The sequence below is a fragment of the Anabrus simplex genome, chromosome 4, assembly GCF_040414725.1.
Source record: "Anabrus simplex isolate iqAnaSimp1 chromosome 4, ASM4041472v1, whole genome shotgun sequence".
Lineage (NCBI taxonomy): Eukaryota > Metazoa > Arthropoda > Insecta > Orthoptera > Tettigoniidae > Anabrus > Anabrus simplex.
The window spans coordinates 355,263,226-355,277,595 of NC_090268.1; the positions used below are offsets into that span (position 1 = coordinate 355,263,226).

The 14,370-nt window shown below is 42.2% G+C and overlaps 1 protein-coding gene across 1 annotated transcript in view; it reads left to right on the forward strand.

The window, feature by feature from the left end:
* The first annotated feature begins 206 nt into the window (after positions 1–206).
* Positions 207–14,370, forward strand: part of LOC136872726 (aspartic and glutamic acid-rich protein-like) — a 37,995-nt gene continuing 23,831 nt past the window's right edge. The window contains exon 1 of the mRNA XM_067146553.2: positions 207–277. The gene's annotated coding sequence lies outside the window, so the exon portion shown is untranslated. The remainder of the gene's footprint in view (positions 278–14,370) is intronic.

Genomic DNA, 14,370 nt, shown 5'->3' on the forward strand with positions numbered 1-14,370 from the left:
TTCGGGAGGCTCTGAGCGTTTAAGGAAGGCAAGCTTGCCATTGACATTGCTGAGGTGAAAGCAAGACTTGGAGCTCCCCACCTGCCCGGCTGTGTTCTGGTTCCTGCTTCCGTGGAGTGTCCCCGATACTACTTGTAGACACCGCGCGCTGTGCTTCTCCTGACCGATTTTCTTGACCCGGAACCGAGCGCTCCTTCACCCGGTGACTGGCAGCCATTAGCAGACGCGCCGCCGAGCCAGTAGCACCGCTGACTTCGCTGAATACACTGACATACACGTAAGTGTACATTGCTTGCCTCTTTTTCGTACTTGTTTGCTTGCATTAGTAGCTTCATTACATAGTGACACACTTCTTAAACCTGCTTTAATTTCAAAGTAAACAAAGGGTAAATGATAGACTACTTCGCTCTTTCTGACTCGGAGGAGATCATACTTGCGTAATATTTGTTTCTAAAATTTCAGTTCCTTTTTGACATTAATACCATTTTTTGATTAAGCAGAATAATTTTAGTTACAGTTATTTTATCGCCTTTTAACTGATGTTTGCAAATGGAAGTAGAAATCTTTCAGCTTCTATGCTCCCTACAGGGATTTTAAAAAGTTATGCTAACCATATTTACGAAAATTGTGATATTTAATTTTTTAACCAAACTTTTTATGTATATTTACATTGAAGCTAAATGTTTTGACAATCCTTGTAGCCAGCATTATTTTTAGCTACGATCGGGAGCAGTGCCCGATATTCAAAGCCACTTCCGTACGGACAATTTAGGTGCTTGATTTGATTTAGTAGCATTTAATTTGTTTCTTTATAATGAATGGAGTTAATACCAGTTCATTAACTCGTAGCGTAGTATTAACGAAGGATGTAGTATAGAACACATATTCTTTGCCGGGCTGTGTAGCTCAAGCGATAGAGCGGTGGCCTTCAGAGCCCAACTTGGAAGGTTCACTCCGAGCTCAATCCGGTGGTATTTGAAGCTGCTCAAATACCTCATCCTCATATTAGTTGATTTACTGGCACGTTAAAGAATTCCTGTGGGGCAAACTTCCGGCATCTTGGCGTCTCTGAAAACCGTAAAAGTAGTTAGTGGGACGTAAAACAAATAAGATTATTTTTCTTCTTCTTCTTCTTCTTCTTCTTCTCCTCACAGAATGTAGGCGAACATCATGAAGTAATTTTTCCTATTTTGAGTTTTCTGTATCAGAATTGCTATTTCGTGGATGTCGAACTCTTGTCGGAGGATCCGCTCCCCGGATGATCATTTCCGCCCTCGTCCACGTATCCTTTCTAATTTGCCCTTACATAATTGTGTCTGGCTGAATTTATCATTTGGGAAGTATGTAACCGAGGTAGGTATTTTGCGAGGATTAGGAAAAAAGGGAAGACGTTAGCTACGAGATGATATCCTTAAGAATTAAAATATTTTTAGCTGACGAGTGGAATATACCTATCATCCTGCCATTTTCATCTCTACAGTCTTTAATCTGGGAATCGAGAGGTCATTTCTATCCCGAGCTTGATTGCCCTCAAGAACACATCTTTGAAGACCGAGTAAACCTCAGACCCACGTTGCCATTTCTAAAAATCTCGCTTTCCTGACGAGAAATCGAATTCAAGCACTTCCGGATAAACTAAGCGTGCCTTAAAAGTCTTGTGCCTGAATCACTTTGAATTAATTTATTGGGATTAGAACTTGTAATGAAACAATGGTAGTTTGAATTCTATAGTTACCATCCTGTTATTCACATGGAGTCGAAGTGGAACCGGTCACAAGGTTCTTAAGAGGTTTATGGTTCGAATCCCGATCAATTCACATGGGATTTTCGAAATGAATAGTCACATTGTTTTAGGGTGGATTCCATGAAAACCTTCAGGTCCTGCGGTTATGATCACGATCTCAACAATCACGTAAAACTAAAAGCTTCCTTGCCAGGTGACTGCTCATAGGATGGCCAACAACGGGGTTGAAACTCACTAACGTTTTCAAATGTCCTTAGACTAGTTTCACCTCATCCAGAGCCTTGTATCAGGGTTTAAATCCTTTATGGCAAAGGACCAGTAGTCGAAACGAGGCCAAGCAAGTGGAAAGCCGGCTTGTTCTGAGTCCAAGGTGGTGAGCTCCATTCCGACTCAGGCTGATGCTAACTAAAGGTGCTCAAGTGGTCTACCCTCGTGCCAGTAAATGTGTCGGAACGTAAAAGAACTCCAGCGGAATAAAATATCTGCCAACTCGGCATCTCCGAAAACCCGCAAGAAAAGCAGTTAGTATGAGATAAAATTATTATTATTATTATTATTATTATTATTATTATTATTATTATTATTATTATTATTATTATTATTATTATTATTATAAACCTGCGTGGTTCAAGTGGCAAAGCGCCGGCTTCTCACCGCTGGGTTCCGTGGTTCAAATCCCGGTCACTCCATATGAGATTAGTGCTGGGCAAAACGGAGGTGAGACAGGGTTTTCTCCGGGTACTCCGGTTTTCCCTGTCATCTTTCATGTCAGCAACACTCTCCATTATCATTTCATCTATCAGTCATTATGCCCCAGAAAAGTGCGACAGGCATCGGCAGCCGGCACAATTCTTATCCTTACCGCTAGATGGGGGCATCATTCATTCCATTCCTGACATGGTTGAAATTGGAAACGGGCCGTGAATTTTCTTTTTATTATTATTATTATTATTATTATTATTATTATTATTATTATTATTATTATTATTATTATTATTATTATTATTATTATTATTATATTACCGGTTCCTTGGCCACATGGTCAGCGTTGAGTTCTTCGGTTCAGAAGGTCGCGGGTTCGATTCCCGGCCAGGTAAAAGATTTGATCGCGTACTGTATGATTAATTTCTTTGACTCGGGGTTTGAGTGTATGTGTTTTCCCTAACGTTCCCCTCTTCATAAACACACAACGCAAATGGACTACCGACAACCACTGAAAACACCCAATAGTGAGTACATCCCTCAACACAGGGTTGGCGTGAGGAAGGACATCCGGCCGTAAAACAGGGCCAGGTCCACATGTTCGACACAGTTTGAACCCACGACATACTACCAGGATCCGGAAAGAATGGTATAATAATAATAATAATAATAATAATAATAATAATAATAATAATAATAATAATAATAATAATAATAATAATAATAATATATTCGCTTTGCGTACCACTAACTACTTTTACGGTTTTCGGAGACGCTGAGGTGCCGGAATTTTGAAATTTAGAAATGTACATACCAGTAAATCTACCGACACGTGCCTGACGTATTTGAGCACCTTTAAATACTACCAGACTAAGCAAGGATCGAACTTGCCAAGTTGGGGTCAGAAGACCAGCGCCTCAACCGTCTGATATCTTTATTATTATTATTATTATTATTATTATTATTATTATTATTATTATTATTATTATTATTATTATTATTATTATTATTCCTGTGCGACAAGATTCCCATACTTCGGGTCTATGGAAACCGTAAAAGGTAGTTAGTAAAGCAGTGATTATTATTATTATTATTATTATTATTATTATTATTATTATTATTATTATTATTATTATTATTATTATTATTATTATTATTTACGCCTATGTGGCGTAGTGGTTAGCGTGATTAGCTGCCACCCCCGGAGGCCGGGTTCTATTCCCGGCTCTGCCACGACATTTGAAAAGGGGTACGAGGGCTGGAAAGGGGTCCACTCAGCCTCGGGAAGTCAGCTGAGTAGAGGGGGGTTCGATTCCCACCTCAGCCATCCTCGAAGTGGTTTTCCGTGGTTTCCCACTTCACCTCCAGGTGAATGCCGAGATGGTACCTAACTTAAGGCCACGGCTGCTTCTTTCCCTCTTTTTTGGCTATTCCTTCCAATCTTCCCAACCCTGCACAAGAACCCTGTTCAGCATAGCAGGTGACGCCGCCTGGGCGAGGTAACTGGCCCTTTTCCACAGTTGTATCCCCGACTCAGTGTCTCACGCTCCAGAACACTGCCCTTGAGGTGGTAGAGGTGGGATCCCTCGCTGAGTCCGAGGGAAAACCAACCCTAGAGAGTGAACGGATTAAGAATGAAAGAAGGAAAAATTATTATTATTATTATTATTATTATTATTATTATTATTATTATTATTATTATTATTATTATTATTATTATTATTATTATTATTATTATTATTATTATTATTGTCAATTGATTAGATGCTGAAGGTTGGAGGGTGGAATTCTGGAACTGATGGATCGTTGCGTTTAGAAACTTACAAAAACATATTAAAAAGAAAAAAAAGAACTACCTGCTGTCTGATAGTCAACACACCGGGGGTATCAACTGTTTATTTAGTTGAAAACAACGTAATTATCAGATGTCCATGAAAATAAGGCGTGCTCATTCACCATTCCATTCCCCTTCATTGCTCTTCAGAAGAATGATCCTTGGGCGAGATGAGTCCATCCCAAGGCCTCCCGATAAGATACACACAGGGTACTCCTACACCACAGGACTGAGTTTAAGGGTCTAAAACTAGGTCATTATTCCCCGAGGAGACAATGTAGAATAAAGTAAGTAAGACTTAGACATGGTTTACCGAGGTTTCACATACGTTTCCTTCCAATATCTATCCTCCTTTAATTACTGAACATGCAACAGTACAGAAACCATATCCACAAAGTATTACTACGCAGTGCTGTTGGCAAGGCAAAGGTTTCCGTCATATACAAAGAAACAGCAGCACATGGTGAAGGCTAGGATCGCGCCTCACACTTATTGTTGGTATTGTTGTTGGTGTTTGGGTCATCCTGGTTTGATGCAGCCCTCCATGCCACACTATACTTTCCAACAGGTGTACAGCGGCAAAGTATGCACGAGCAAAAGAAAAAAAAACCGAACAATCCCATTTAATATAAACTAAATGAGGAGGAGTTCTACCCAAGCGTGTTCTTTCTTGCCTTTCACCAGCCAATTATACGCAGGAGTTTTGAAACACTGTAGTTCAAATTCTACACAAAACAGGAATCCTGATGTCTGTGATCACAATATCGGTAGTGTCGTAAAATGTTTAACTTGCCTGCTTAGTTTTAACCCCTTTAAGAATGAGGGTGCCTAATGAAGGGATCGAGGAGCTACGAATGGCGTGAAAATGTAAAGTCAAATGGACTTTTTTCCACCCTTCAAAAATATGCCTACCTCTACCGAGTTTTGGGATCTGGAGGCGTACATTCTACCACCGCTAATTCCCTAGGGTGCTGTTTAAGCCCATTAAATCTATGCACCAACCCACAGTAACAAACTTATTCTTGTCCAAACAATATGACATAGAACAGTATATATATCATCTCACCAAAGTTGGAACAAGGCTTTTAAGACGAAAGAGAAAATACGCTCTTTTTCTTTTTTTACAGTTCGTTTTAAGTCGCACCGACCAGATAGGTCTTATGGCGATGATGGGATAGAAAAGGCACAGGTGTGGGAAGGAAGCCTCAATTAAAGTACAGCCCCAGCATTTGCCTGCTGTGAAAATGGGAAGCCATGGAAAACCGTCTTCAGGACTGCTAACAGTACGGTTTGAACCCACAATCTCCCGGATGCAAGCTCACAGCTGCGCGGCCCTAAGCACACGGCCAACTCGCCCGGTAAATAAGCTTTCGGCTTAAGACATATCAGTACATGGTGAACAGACTGCTAAACTTTGTTCACAGAATTTGTGAAGTGGTAATGACAAAAGAAGTCTTCTACGCAAGCAATACCATAGATCACGGCCTCTCAAACGCCCAAACTCTCACGCGTGCAGAGCGAGGTGCATAGGCTCTGTGCACTGTGCATCGGTACGCTTCGCCTCAACTCGGCTTGACTCGGATGGTGTAGTGTGCTGAGAGCGACGAAGCGTTTGGTGGTAGACGACGTGTTTATCAGTGAAATAGATAAGCGCACGACAACAACATAATAATGGAGCAACCTGTTTCGAAGAAAGCAAAGACTTCTGAAAGTCCGTTTCAATCGAACTGGGAACTTTCGTATTTTTTGTTTGTTTGTTTGTCGTGACGATAACGCCAAATGCTTAATCTGTGGGACGATAATTACGTGCGTAAGAAAATCGTCTATTGAAAGACACTACAACAGACTACATTCGGAAAATTATTGTGAAATCATAGGAGACGTCAGAGAGAAAGAATTAAGGAAGTTGAAACAGCTTGAAGAAGAGCATTCTATATCCACAAATGAGGTTTGTTCCAGTACTGTAGCATTTTCATTTTGGTTACGGGTTCTGCATTTTTAAAAAATTATGTTTACATTCCTCTCAAACATGCATGTGTATTTCTAATTCACTTTTTTAATTTTTTTAATAACACTGGTAACCTTGTCCCATACAACTGTGCGTCTCCGCTCACCACACGTAAACATTTCGCAGTGGGGGAGAAACAGCAGTGAAGGCGAGGAACGCGGAGACAGGCCGAACGGGGAGACAGGTGTAGGGAGAGAGGAGTGGGGGTCCGCACTCTGGTCAACCAAGCGAAGTCGTCTTTTGCACCGTGTACAGTGCATGCACCCTGAGAGGCCCTGCCATAGATGACTGGTCCAATGAGTAGTCGGCTCGAAAGGAATAAAGCAGGAGCTGACCGGCTGGGAGAGAGTAAAGGAAACACGGGCGGTCAGTCTCCACACTCTCCAGAATGACGTCATACGCGATCTTACTTCAGTGATTCCGTGAGCAGAGTATAGAACCGGCTTTCACTTCATTCCACGCACGTGGGATGAACCGTACACTCATAGCGTTAAAAATCTCTTGCACCAGAAATATTGAATGAGGCATGTTAGACCAGATAACAATGACCTAGGATGGTCTTAAGAGAGGCCTGATACAGGTCTTTCGAGTTGAAACCCACGGACGACATGCGAGTCTGTGAGGGTGGGATCCAACCTAGGATGAAGACGGCACAAGATAGAGGAAATAATCAGTGAAGTTTAAAAGTCACCGACCCAGTCTAGAATAGAACCCTGGGTTCCCTGGACCAGGGGCTAGCATCCGGTCAGGTAGGATGATGAAAGAACTATCTATGAAGTGTGAAACGAAGTTTCTAGAAATATATTTTCTCAACACAGGTATCTTTGTGGGGTGATGGTAATGAACGATACGATCATCATCATCATCATCATCTGTTTACACTCCAGGTTCGGTTTTTCCCTCGGACTTAGCGAGGGATCCCACGTCTACCGCCTCAAGGGCAGTGTCCTGGAGCTTCAGACTCTTGGTCGGGGATACAACTGGGGAGTATGACCAGTACCTCGCCCAGGCGGCCTCACCTGCTATGCTGAACAGGGGCCTTGTGGAGGGATGGGAAGATTGGAAGGGATAGGCAAGGAAGAGGGAAGGAAGCGGCAGTGGCCTTAAGTTAGGTACCATCCCGGCATTCGCCTGGAGGAGAAGTGGGAAACCACGTAAAACCACTTCCAGGATGGCTGAGGTGGGAATCGAACCCACCTCTACTCAGTTGACCTCCCGAGGCTGAGTGGACCCCGTTCCAGCCCTCGTACCACTTTTCAAATTTCGTGGCAGAGCCGGGAATCGAACCCGGACCTCCGGGGGTGGCAGCTAATCACGCTAACCACTACACCACAGAGGCGGCTGAACGATACGATACGATATGAAATTACGAAGTAGACCAGATGTGCGAGAGAGTTACACGTGGATGCTGCCAGATTAAACAAGGCATGGTTTAGAGGAACAGGAATGACCTTGTTACTAATGAGCTAATGTCGGATTTCATGACGAAGTGATCTCCATACTGAGCAACTTTGGGTAGAAAAGTTGAAATATGCATACATGTACGAATGGATTTATTTGAACTGTACTTTTCGGCATGATCGGATAGTCACTGAACAGAACTGAGCAAGCACGGCTAATGTTCCTTTACGTGGCCGCAAAGCGACGAAGCTAGCCAGGAAAAATATCGGAGTATTTGGAACGAATACAGAAAACGACTGGACCATTCCGATCCGACGATATGATCCTCTCAGAATAATGTTGCAAACTTTCGGCTGGGAAGACTTGGGAATACGGGGCGAACTACCCGACTAAGCGGTAGATTCCAAGCTGTCAGTGGACAGATGGCGTAGGATTACATTAGTGGACGAATAATCTTGAGTAGGATTTTTAAAATAGGAAGGATCATAGTATGAAGATAAAGCTGGAATTCAAGAGGAAAAATTGGGGAAAATAATTTTGAGGAATACGAATAAGGGTTTGGAATAATTTATCAAGGGAGATATTCGATAAATTTCAAAGTTATTTCAAATCATTTAAGAAAAGACTACGCAGCTCTAAATGAAGATCATTGATGATTGATTTGATTGACTGAAGCTGACCCTTACAAATTATTGTTATTTAATCCTTTTACCGTCTAGGGTGTGTGTTTCCCTCGGACTCAGCGAGGGATCCCACCTCCATCACCTCAAGGGCAATGTCCTAGAGCGTGGGACATTGGTCGGGGGATACAACTGGGGAGAAGGAACACTGCCTCGCGCAGGTGGCCTCACCTGCTATGCTGAATAGGGTACTTGTGGGGAATGGGAAGATTGGAAGGGGTAGACAAGGAAGAGGGAAGAAAGCGGCCGTGGTCTTAAGTTAGGTACCGTCTCGACATGTGCCTGGAGAAGTGGGAAACCACGGAAAACCATTTCGAGGATGGCTGAGGTGGGAATCGAACCCTCCTCTACTCACTTGACATCCCGAGGCTGAATGGACCCTGTTCTAGTCCTTGTAGCACTTTTCAAATTTCATGGCAGAGCCGGCAATCGAACGCGGACCTCCGGGGGTGGCACCTAATCAGACTAACAACTACACCACAGAGGCGCATGGCCCTTACAAAACGGAACGATTCATGGCATTGAAATTGAATTAACAATGCGAAAGTTACTCGTCACCATGCTCTCAATTAATTTTTTACAATTAATTGGTTTTACGTTGCACCGGCACAGATATGTCTTATGGCGATGAAGGGATAGGAAAGGGGGAAGGTATCGGTCGTGGCCTTAATTAAGGTACATCCCCAGCATTTATCTGGTGTGAAAATAGGAAACCACGGAAAACCATCCTCAGGGGTGCCGACAATGAGGTTCGACCCCACTATCTCCCGGCTGCAATCTCAAAAATGTTGCTCCAGAGTTAAGAAGGACTGGAAGAGGATACAACCTCGTCTCTATCAAAATCAGAAGGAAGCGAATAAACACTATCTACTATCTATTTGACAACGTGATATGGGCTTACAATTTATAAGACCTTCAATTCCTTTTGAATAACATAAACAAACTAAGCCGGTCTGAGTGGCTCAGACGGGTGTGGTGCTGGCCTTCAGACCCTAACTTGGTAGGTTCAATCCTGGTTCAGTCCGATGGTATCTGAAGGTGCTCTGATACGTCAGCCTCGTGTCGGTAGATTTACTGGCACGTAAACGAATTTCTTCGGGTCAAAATTCCGAGTTAAAAATCCCTGACCTGGTCAGGAATAGAACCTGGGGTTTCCGGGTAACAGGCAAGCACACTACCCGTACACCACTACGCTGACTCTATTATTATTATTATTATTATTATTATTATTATTATTATTATTATTATTATTATTAGTACTATGCTTTCTTAGATTTTGGCCTACTTCGGACCACGGTAAACAATTGACTTGCTGGTTAGTCCTTTTTTTTCTCCCAGAACTTCATCATTTCTTTGTGGTTCGTCTTCCTCACCCCTGACCACATGTTCTTGGACTTTTCATTTTGCTTTTCCTGGAACCCCTTGAATTTATAAAGTTTATAAAGTTTAGCTAGAAACATATCTCTATTAAAGATTTATTTTGGATTGATGCCGACTTTCTTCATGTCTTTCCTTGTTTCTTCTTCCCATTTAGTAGTTGTTTTTAATTTGATGATGTAGTTAAATATTTTCTTTGTTAGTCGGTTCTCGTTCATTCTTGTGAGGTGCCCATAACATTTCAGTCTCCTCTTACATATGGTGTATGTAATGTCTGTCTGTCTGTCTGTCTGTCTGTCTGTCTGTCTGTATAGATCTTCATTTCTCCTCTTCCGCCATGCACCATCCTTCACTTTTCGGGTCCTGAGATGTTTCTAAAGATTTTTTCTTCCTTCTCTATCTCATCCTATTTCCCCTTTCTTATTCAGTATCAGACATTCTGAACTGTAAAGTCCCTCTGGCTATATAGTGTGTGATATTATTATTATTATTATTATTATTATTATTATTATTATTATTATTATTATTATTATTAAAATCATATATTACTTGATGACTATACATCATATTCTGTTATATACTTATATTTATTCAATGCCAATGACAGTTTCTTTTCTTCAGTAAATTAGAATTGCCTAAACCTTGCTAGTTATTCTGTTAGCCTATATTTGAGATAACTGCTATGTCGCTCGAGCTAGTAACAACACGTTATATACCTGCTAGTTGAAATACCTCAAGCATGAAGGGTAATCTTGCTGCTCCATCAAAGTGCTACTATTGTTTACAGACTAATAATTTCTATGATTGCAGTAAAACAATCGAGCATTACCAACACCAAGAAATGTAACACAATAGGTATGATGACAGAGATGCACTTTTCGAATTGAAGAATAGCCTGTTCAGTATAGTATTAGGTAATCAATTCACTGCTCTGATTGTGTTATTACCATGATAAAAAATATAGGTTTCTAGAACAAAAGTCCATTATGCATCATAATAATGGATATCACAGCTTCATGTAGCGAGTAACATATGTCTTTCATTGTTTATTATTATTAGTAGTAGTAGTGCCGGCTTCGCGGTGTACGAGTAGCGTCCTTACCCCTTACGCGGAGGCCATGGGTTCGATTCCCGGCCAGGTCAGGAATTTTTACCTGGATCTGAGGGCTGATTCGAGGTCTACTCAGCTTACGTGATCGCAATCGAGGGGCTATCTGACGGTGAGATGGCGGCCCCGGTCTAGATGGCCAAGAATAACGGCTGACAGGATTCGTCATGCTGACCATATGACACTTATTCATCTGCAGGCCTTCGGGCTGAGCAGCGGTCGTTTGGTAGGCCATGGCCCTTCGGGGTCGTCGCGCCATGGTTTGCTTTGGTTTAGTAGTAGTAGTAGTAGTAGTATTCTGCATCCTCCAATTAGAGGGTGGCTAAATCATAAATTATAAAATGTATACAAATTATTTGAGAGAGAGAATTTTTTTTTTGCTAGGGGCTTTACGTCGCACCGACACAGATAGGTCTTATGGCGACGATGGGATGGGAAAGGCCTAGGAGTTGTAAGGAAGCGGCCGTGGCCTTAATTAAGGTACAGCCCCAGCATTTGCCTGGTGTGAAAATGGGAAACCACGGAAAACCATCTTCAGGGATGCCGATAGTGGGATTCGAACCTACTATCTCCCGGATGCAAGCTCACAGCCGCGCGCCTCTACGCGCACGGCCAACTCGCCCGGTGAGAGAGAGAGAGAGAGAGAAATTTAGATTAATTACAATACTCTCGGTAAACAAGAAGAGTATTGGTACAATTTTACTATTGGCATCAGTTATAAAGAAGGTTCTTAATTTCAGTATGTTTATCGATCTTTTCTTTGTGGAGATAGTGGCTTCGAACCCCATTGTCAGCAGCCCTGAAGATGATTTTCTGTGGTTTTCCATTTTTCACACCAGAGACATGCTCGGAATGTATGTTAATTAAGGCCACCGTCGTTCCCTTCCCACTCCTAGCCCTTACCTACTCCATCATCGCCATGAGACCTACCTGTATCGGTGAGACGTAAAGCACTGTAAAAAAAAATATTTGTGGCAAACGGAACTACTTTACAAGAATTGGCAACGTTATCAATATTATGCCATTTGTACAAACAGTAACTACGTCTCTTCAGAGGATGTCAGCTAGTACTTCTCTTTGTATTAGGTTAGGGTGGGATAAACTGGCACTTCTCTTCCGGTAAGGTGATTGCTCATCAGTCACCGATCTTTAGGTTGAGTCAGTGATGAAGCTAACTGTTGAGTCAGTTGGGATAGTAATCATCCTGGTGGAGCCATTCACAGCTTGGCTGTGCCCTTCTTCCTCCACTTGGCAGTTGCTCTCTTTACTCATCTCTCAATTCTGATAGGCTACTATTAAATAATTCTGTGATAGCAGGTGCTCGTCATTATCTTCTAAAATGTGAGCAAATCGTCGTTGCGTCTCGAAATACCGCTATGTGACAATGCTGAGGGGTGATATACTGACCCGCGGTGCATGTATCACTTAAAACGAAAGTTCGTTGCGATAGTTCATGAAACACTGAACCTTAGATGAGAGAACCTTTCTGGTCAGATTTCTAAACTGAAATATTATCACATGGCAACTTTTCTTGGCACAATGATAAAATACCGACAAGAGATTCATCTCGGAGATTTGCCAGGTTGGGTACGCACGGGGCAGATTATGTTAATAACATCCTTCCACTTGCCGCCTGTCAGCTATCAGTTCTACTGTAGCTAGCCAATTATCGGGCTCCGTGGCTGACTCCGTGGTCTGCGTCTTGCCCTTCGAGGCTCAGAGACCCGGGTTCGTTTCACGGCCGGGTCGTGGGATTTTGGTTCCGGAACTGGCTGTCTGTGGTGCCCCCAACATTTCTGAAACTAACACAATGCTTACAATACACGACAAACGCTGCCTAAAAGAGCTATATCAGGTCTGTGTCCGTCTCCGTAGCACTATTAGTTGCTATTCTCGGGGATCTTCGTTCGATTCTCACTACTATAAGAAATTTAAGAATGACAGGAGGGCTAGTACGTGGTTAAAATGGTACATGCAGCTCACCTCCATTGGGGATCGCTTGAAGAGAGCTGCACCACCTCAGGGCGAGGACACGAGTCTGTCTAGCTTCATGGCTAAATGGCTAGTGTGCTGGCGTTTGGTCCAGTGGAGTCCTGGGTTCAATTCCAGGCCAGGTCAGGGATTTTAACCTTAATCGGTTAATTCCGATGGCTCGGAGGATGAGTGTGTATGTGTGCGTCGTTTTCAGAATTAAAATTCATCACAGCTAGGGCATCATCCACAGAGACACGCAGGTCACCTATAGGAGTCAGCTCGAAAGACCTACACCAGGCCTCTCCGGAGGCCATTACTGTATATACAGTATATCAGGCTTGTAACAGCTACACGAAATTATTACTTTGTGTTTATTCTTTGAACCATGTAGTCATGAAGTTCATTCAGACTGCATCAAAAATGAGTACCAGGTTAATTCCTGGGGCAGATGTGGCCGGGCGTAGAGCTAACCACTCTACCCCACTAAGTGCCGAGGTTACGGATATTGGAAACCTTTGCCTTTCATCGCATCAAGGGCCTTTGCTTCGCTTCTTTTAATTTTTGAACAGAATGTTTTAATTGAGTTAGCAGTGGTTAGTTTACGAGACATTTTTGTATCGCACAGATAAAATTGTTACCAGTGTTAAATGTTTTGACAAAAGATTTACAAGCATTGATGTACGGTGAAAAATGCCCCCAACTTGCCTTAGCCTATAGCCTATATGTTTAGAGTAGTAATAAAGTATACTGTCAGGAATACCATTTGATATGGCGTTGATTAAGACATCCATTTTCAGTAGGAATTTGGATGGGTTCTTCCCAATGGAATGCAGCCTGAAATTCATAAGAAACGAAGGGTTGATAACGGTAAACATAATAATGTTAGAGTTTATTGGTCCTGGGCGTGGTGGCGATTATTGTTTAAAGGGGAAGTAAAGAAGAAAAATAGATAACCATCCCCATTAGACCTTACTACTTAACCGGTCATTCAATTGAAAAAACACTATTGCCCTTAGACATCAGAAATTACTGTGTTAGCTTTTGACTGTCATTAATGCAATGACTACTGTATACTGTTGTCATACTTTATAACGCAGTGTTCTTGAATGGAGCAGTTTTATTTTTGTTGGGGTGTATTGTAAACACAGTTGTCTCTCTCTCTGAGGAGATTTAAATGTTTGAGATTTAAAATATTCATGGTTATGCTTATGACTTTCAAAGTTACAGTCAATGCAGAACAGAAGTATGTAGAAGACATTTCACTCTTGAGCGCACCAAATTACGACACGGCTCTTGAAACCACGCAACGTAGAATGAACATTAATTATAATTACGTGTCAGTTATCTGCCATAACGGTGAGATTAACGGCTGGTTGACGGGTCTTGCCACTTATGATTCATGACAGCTGAAGAAGAGATGCGTATCTTCCATGTACAGTACACCGGTACTGTACTTTGGACTGCTGGACTACATGAAGGGGGACGAGGATCTCCCGTTTGACAGTCTTAGAAGGACCGTTTCCTTCTTCTTCTCCTCCTCGA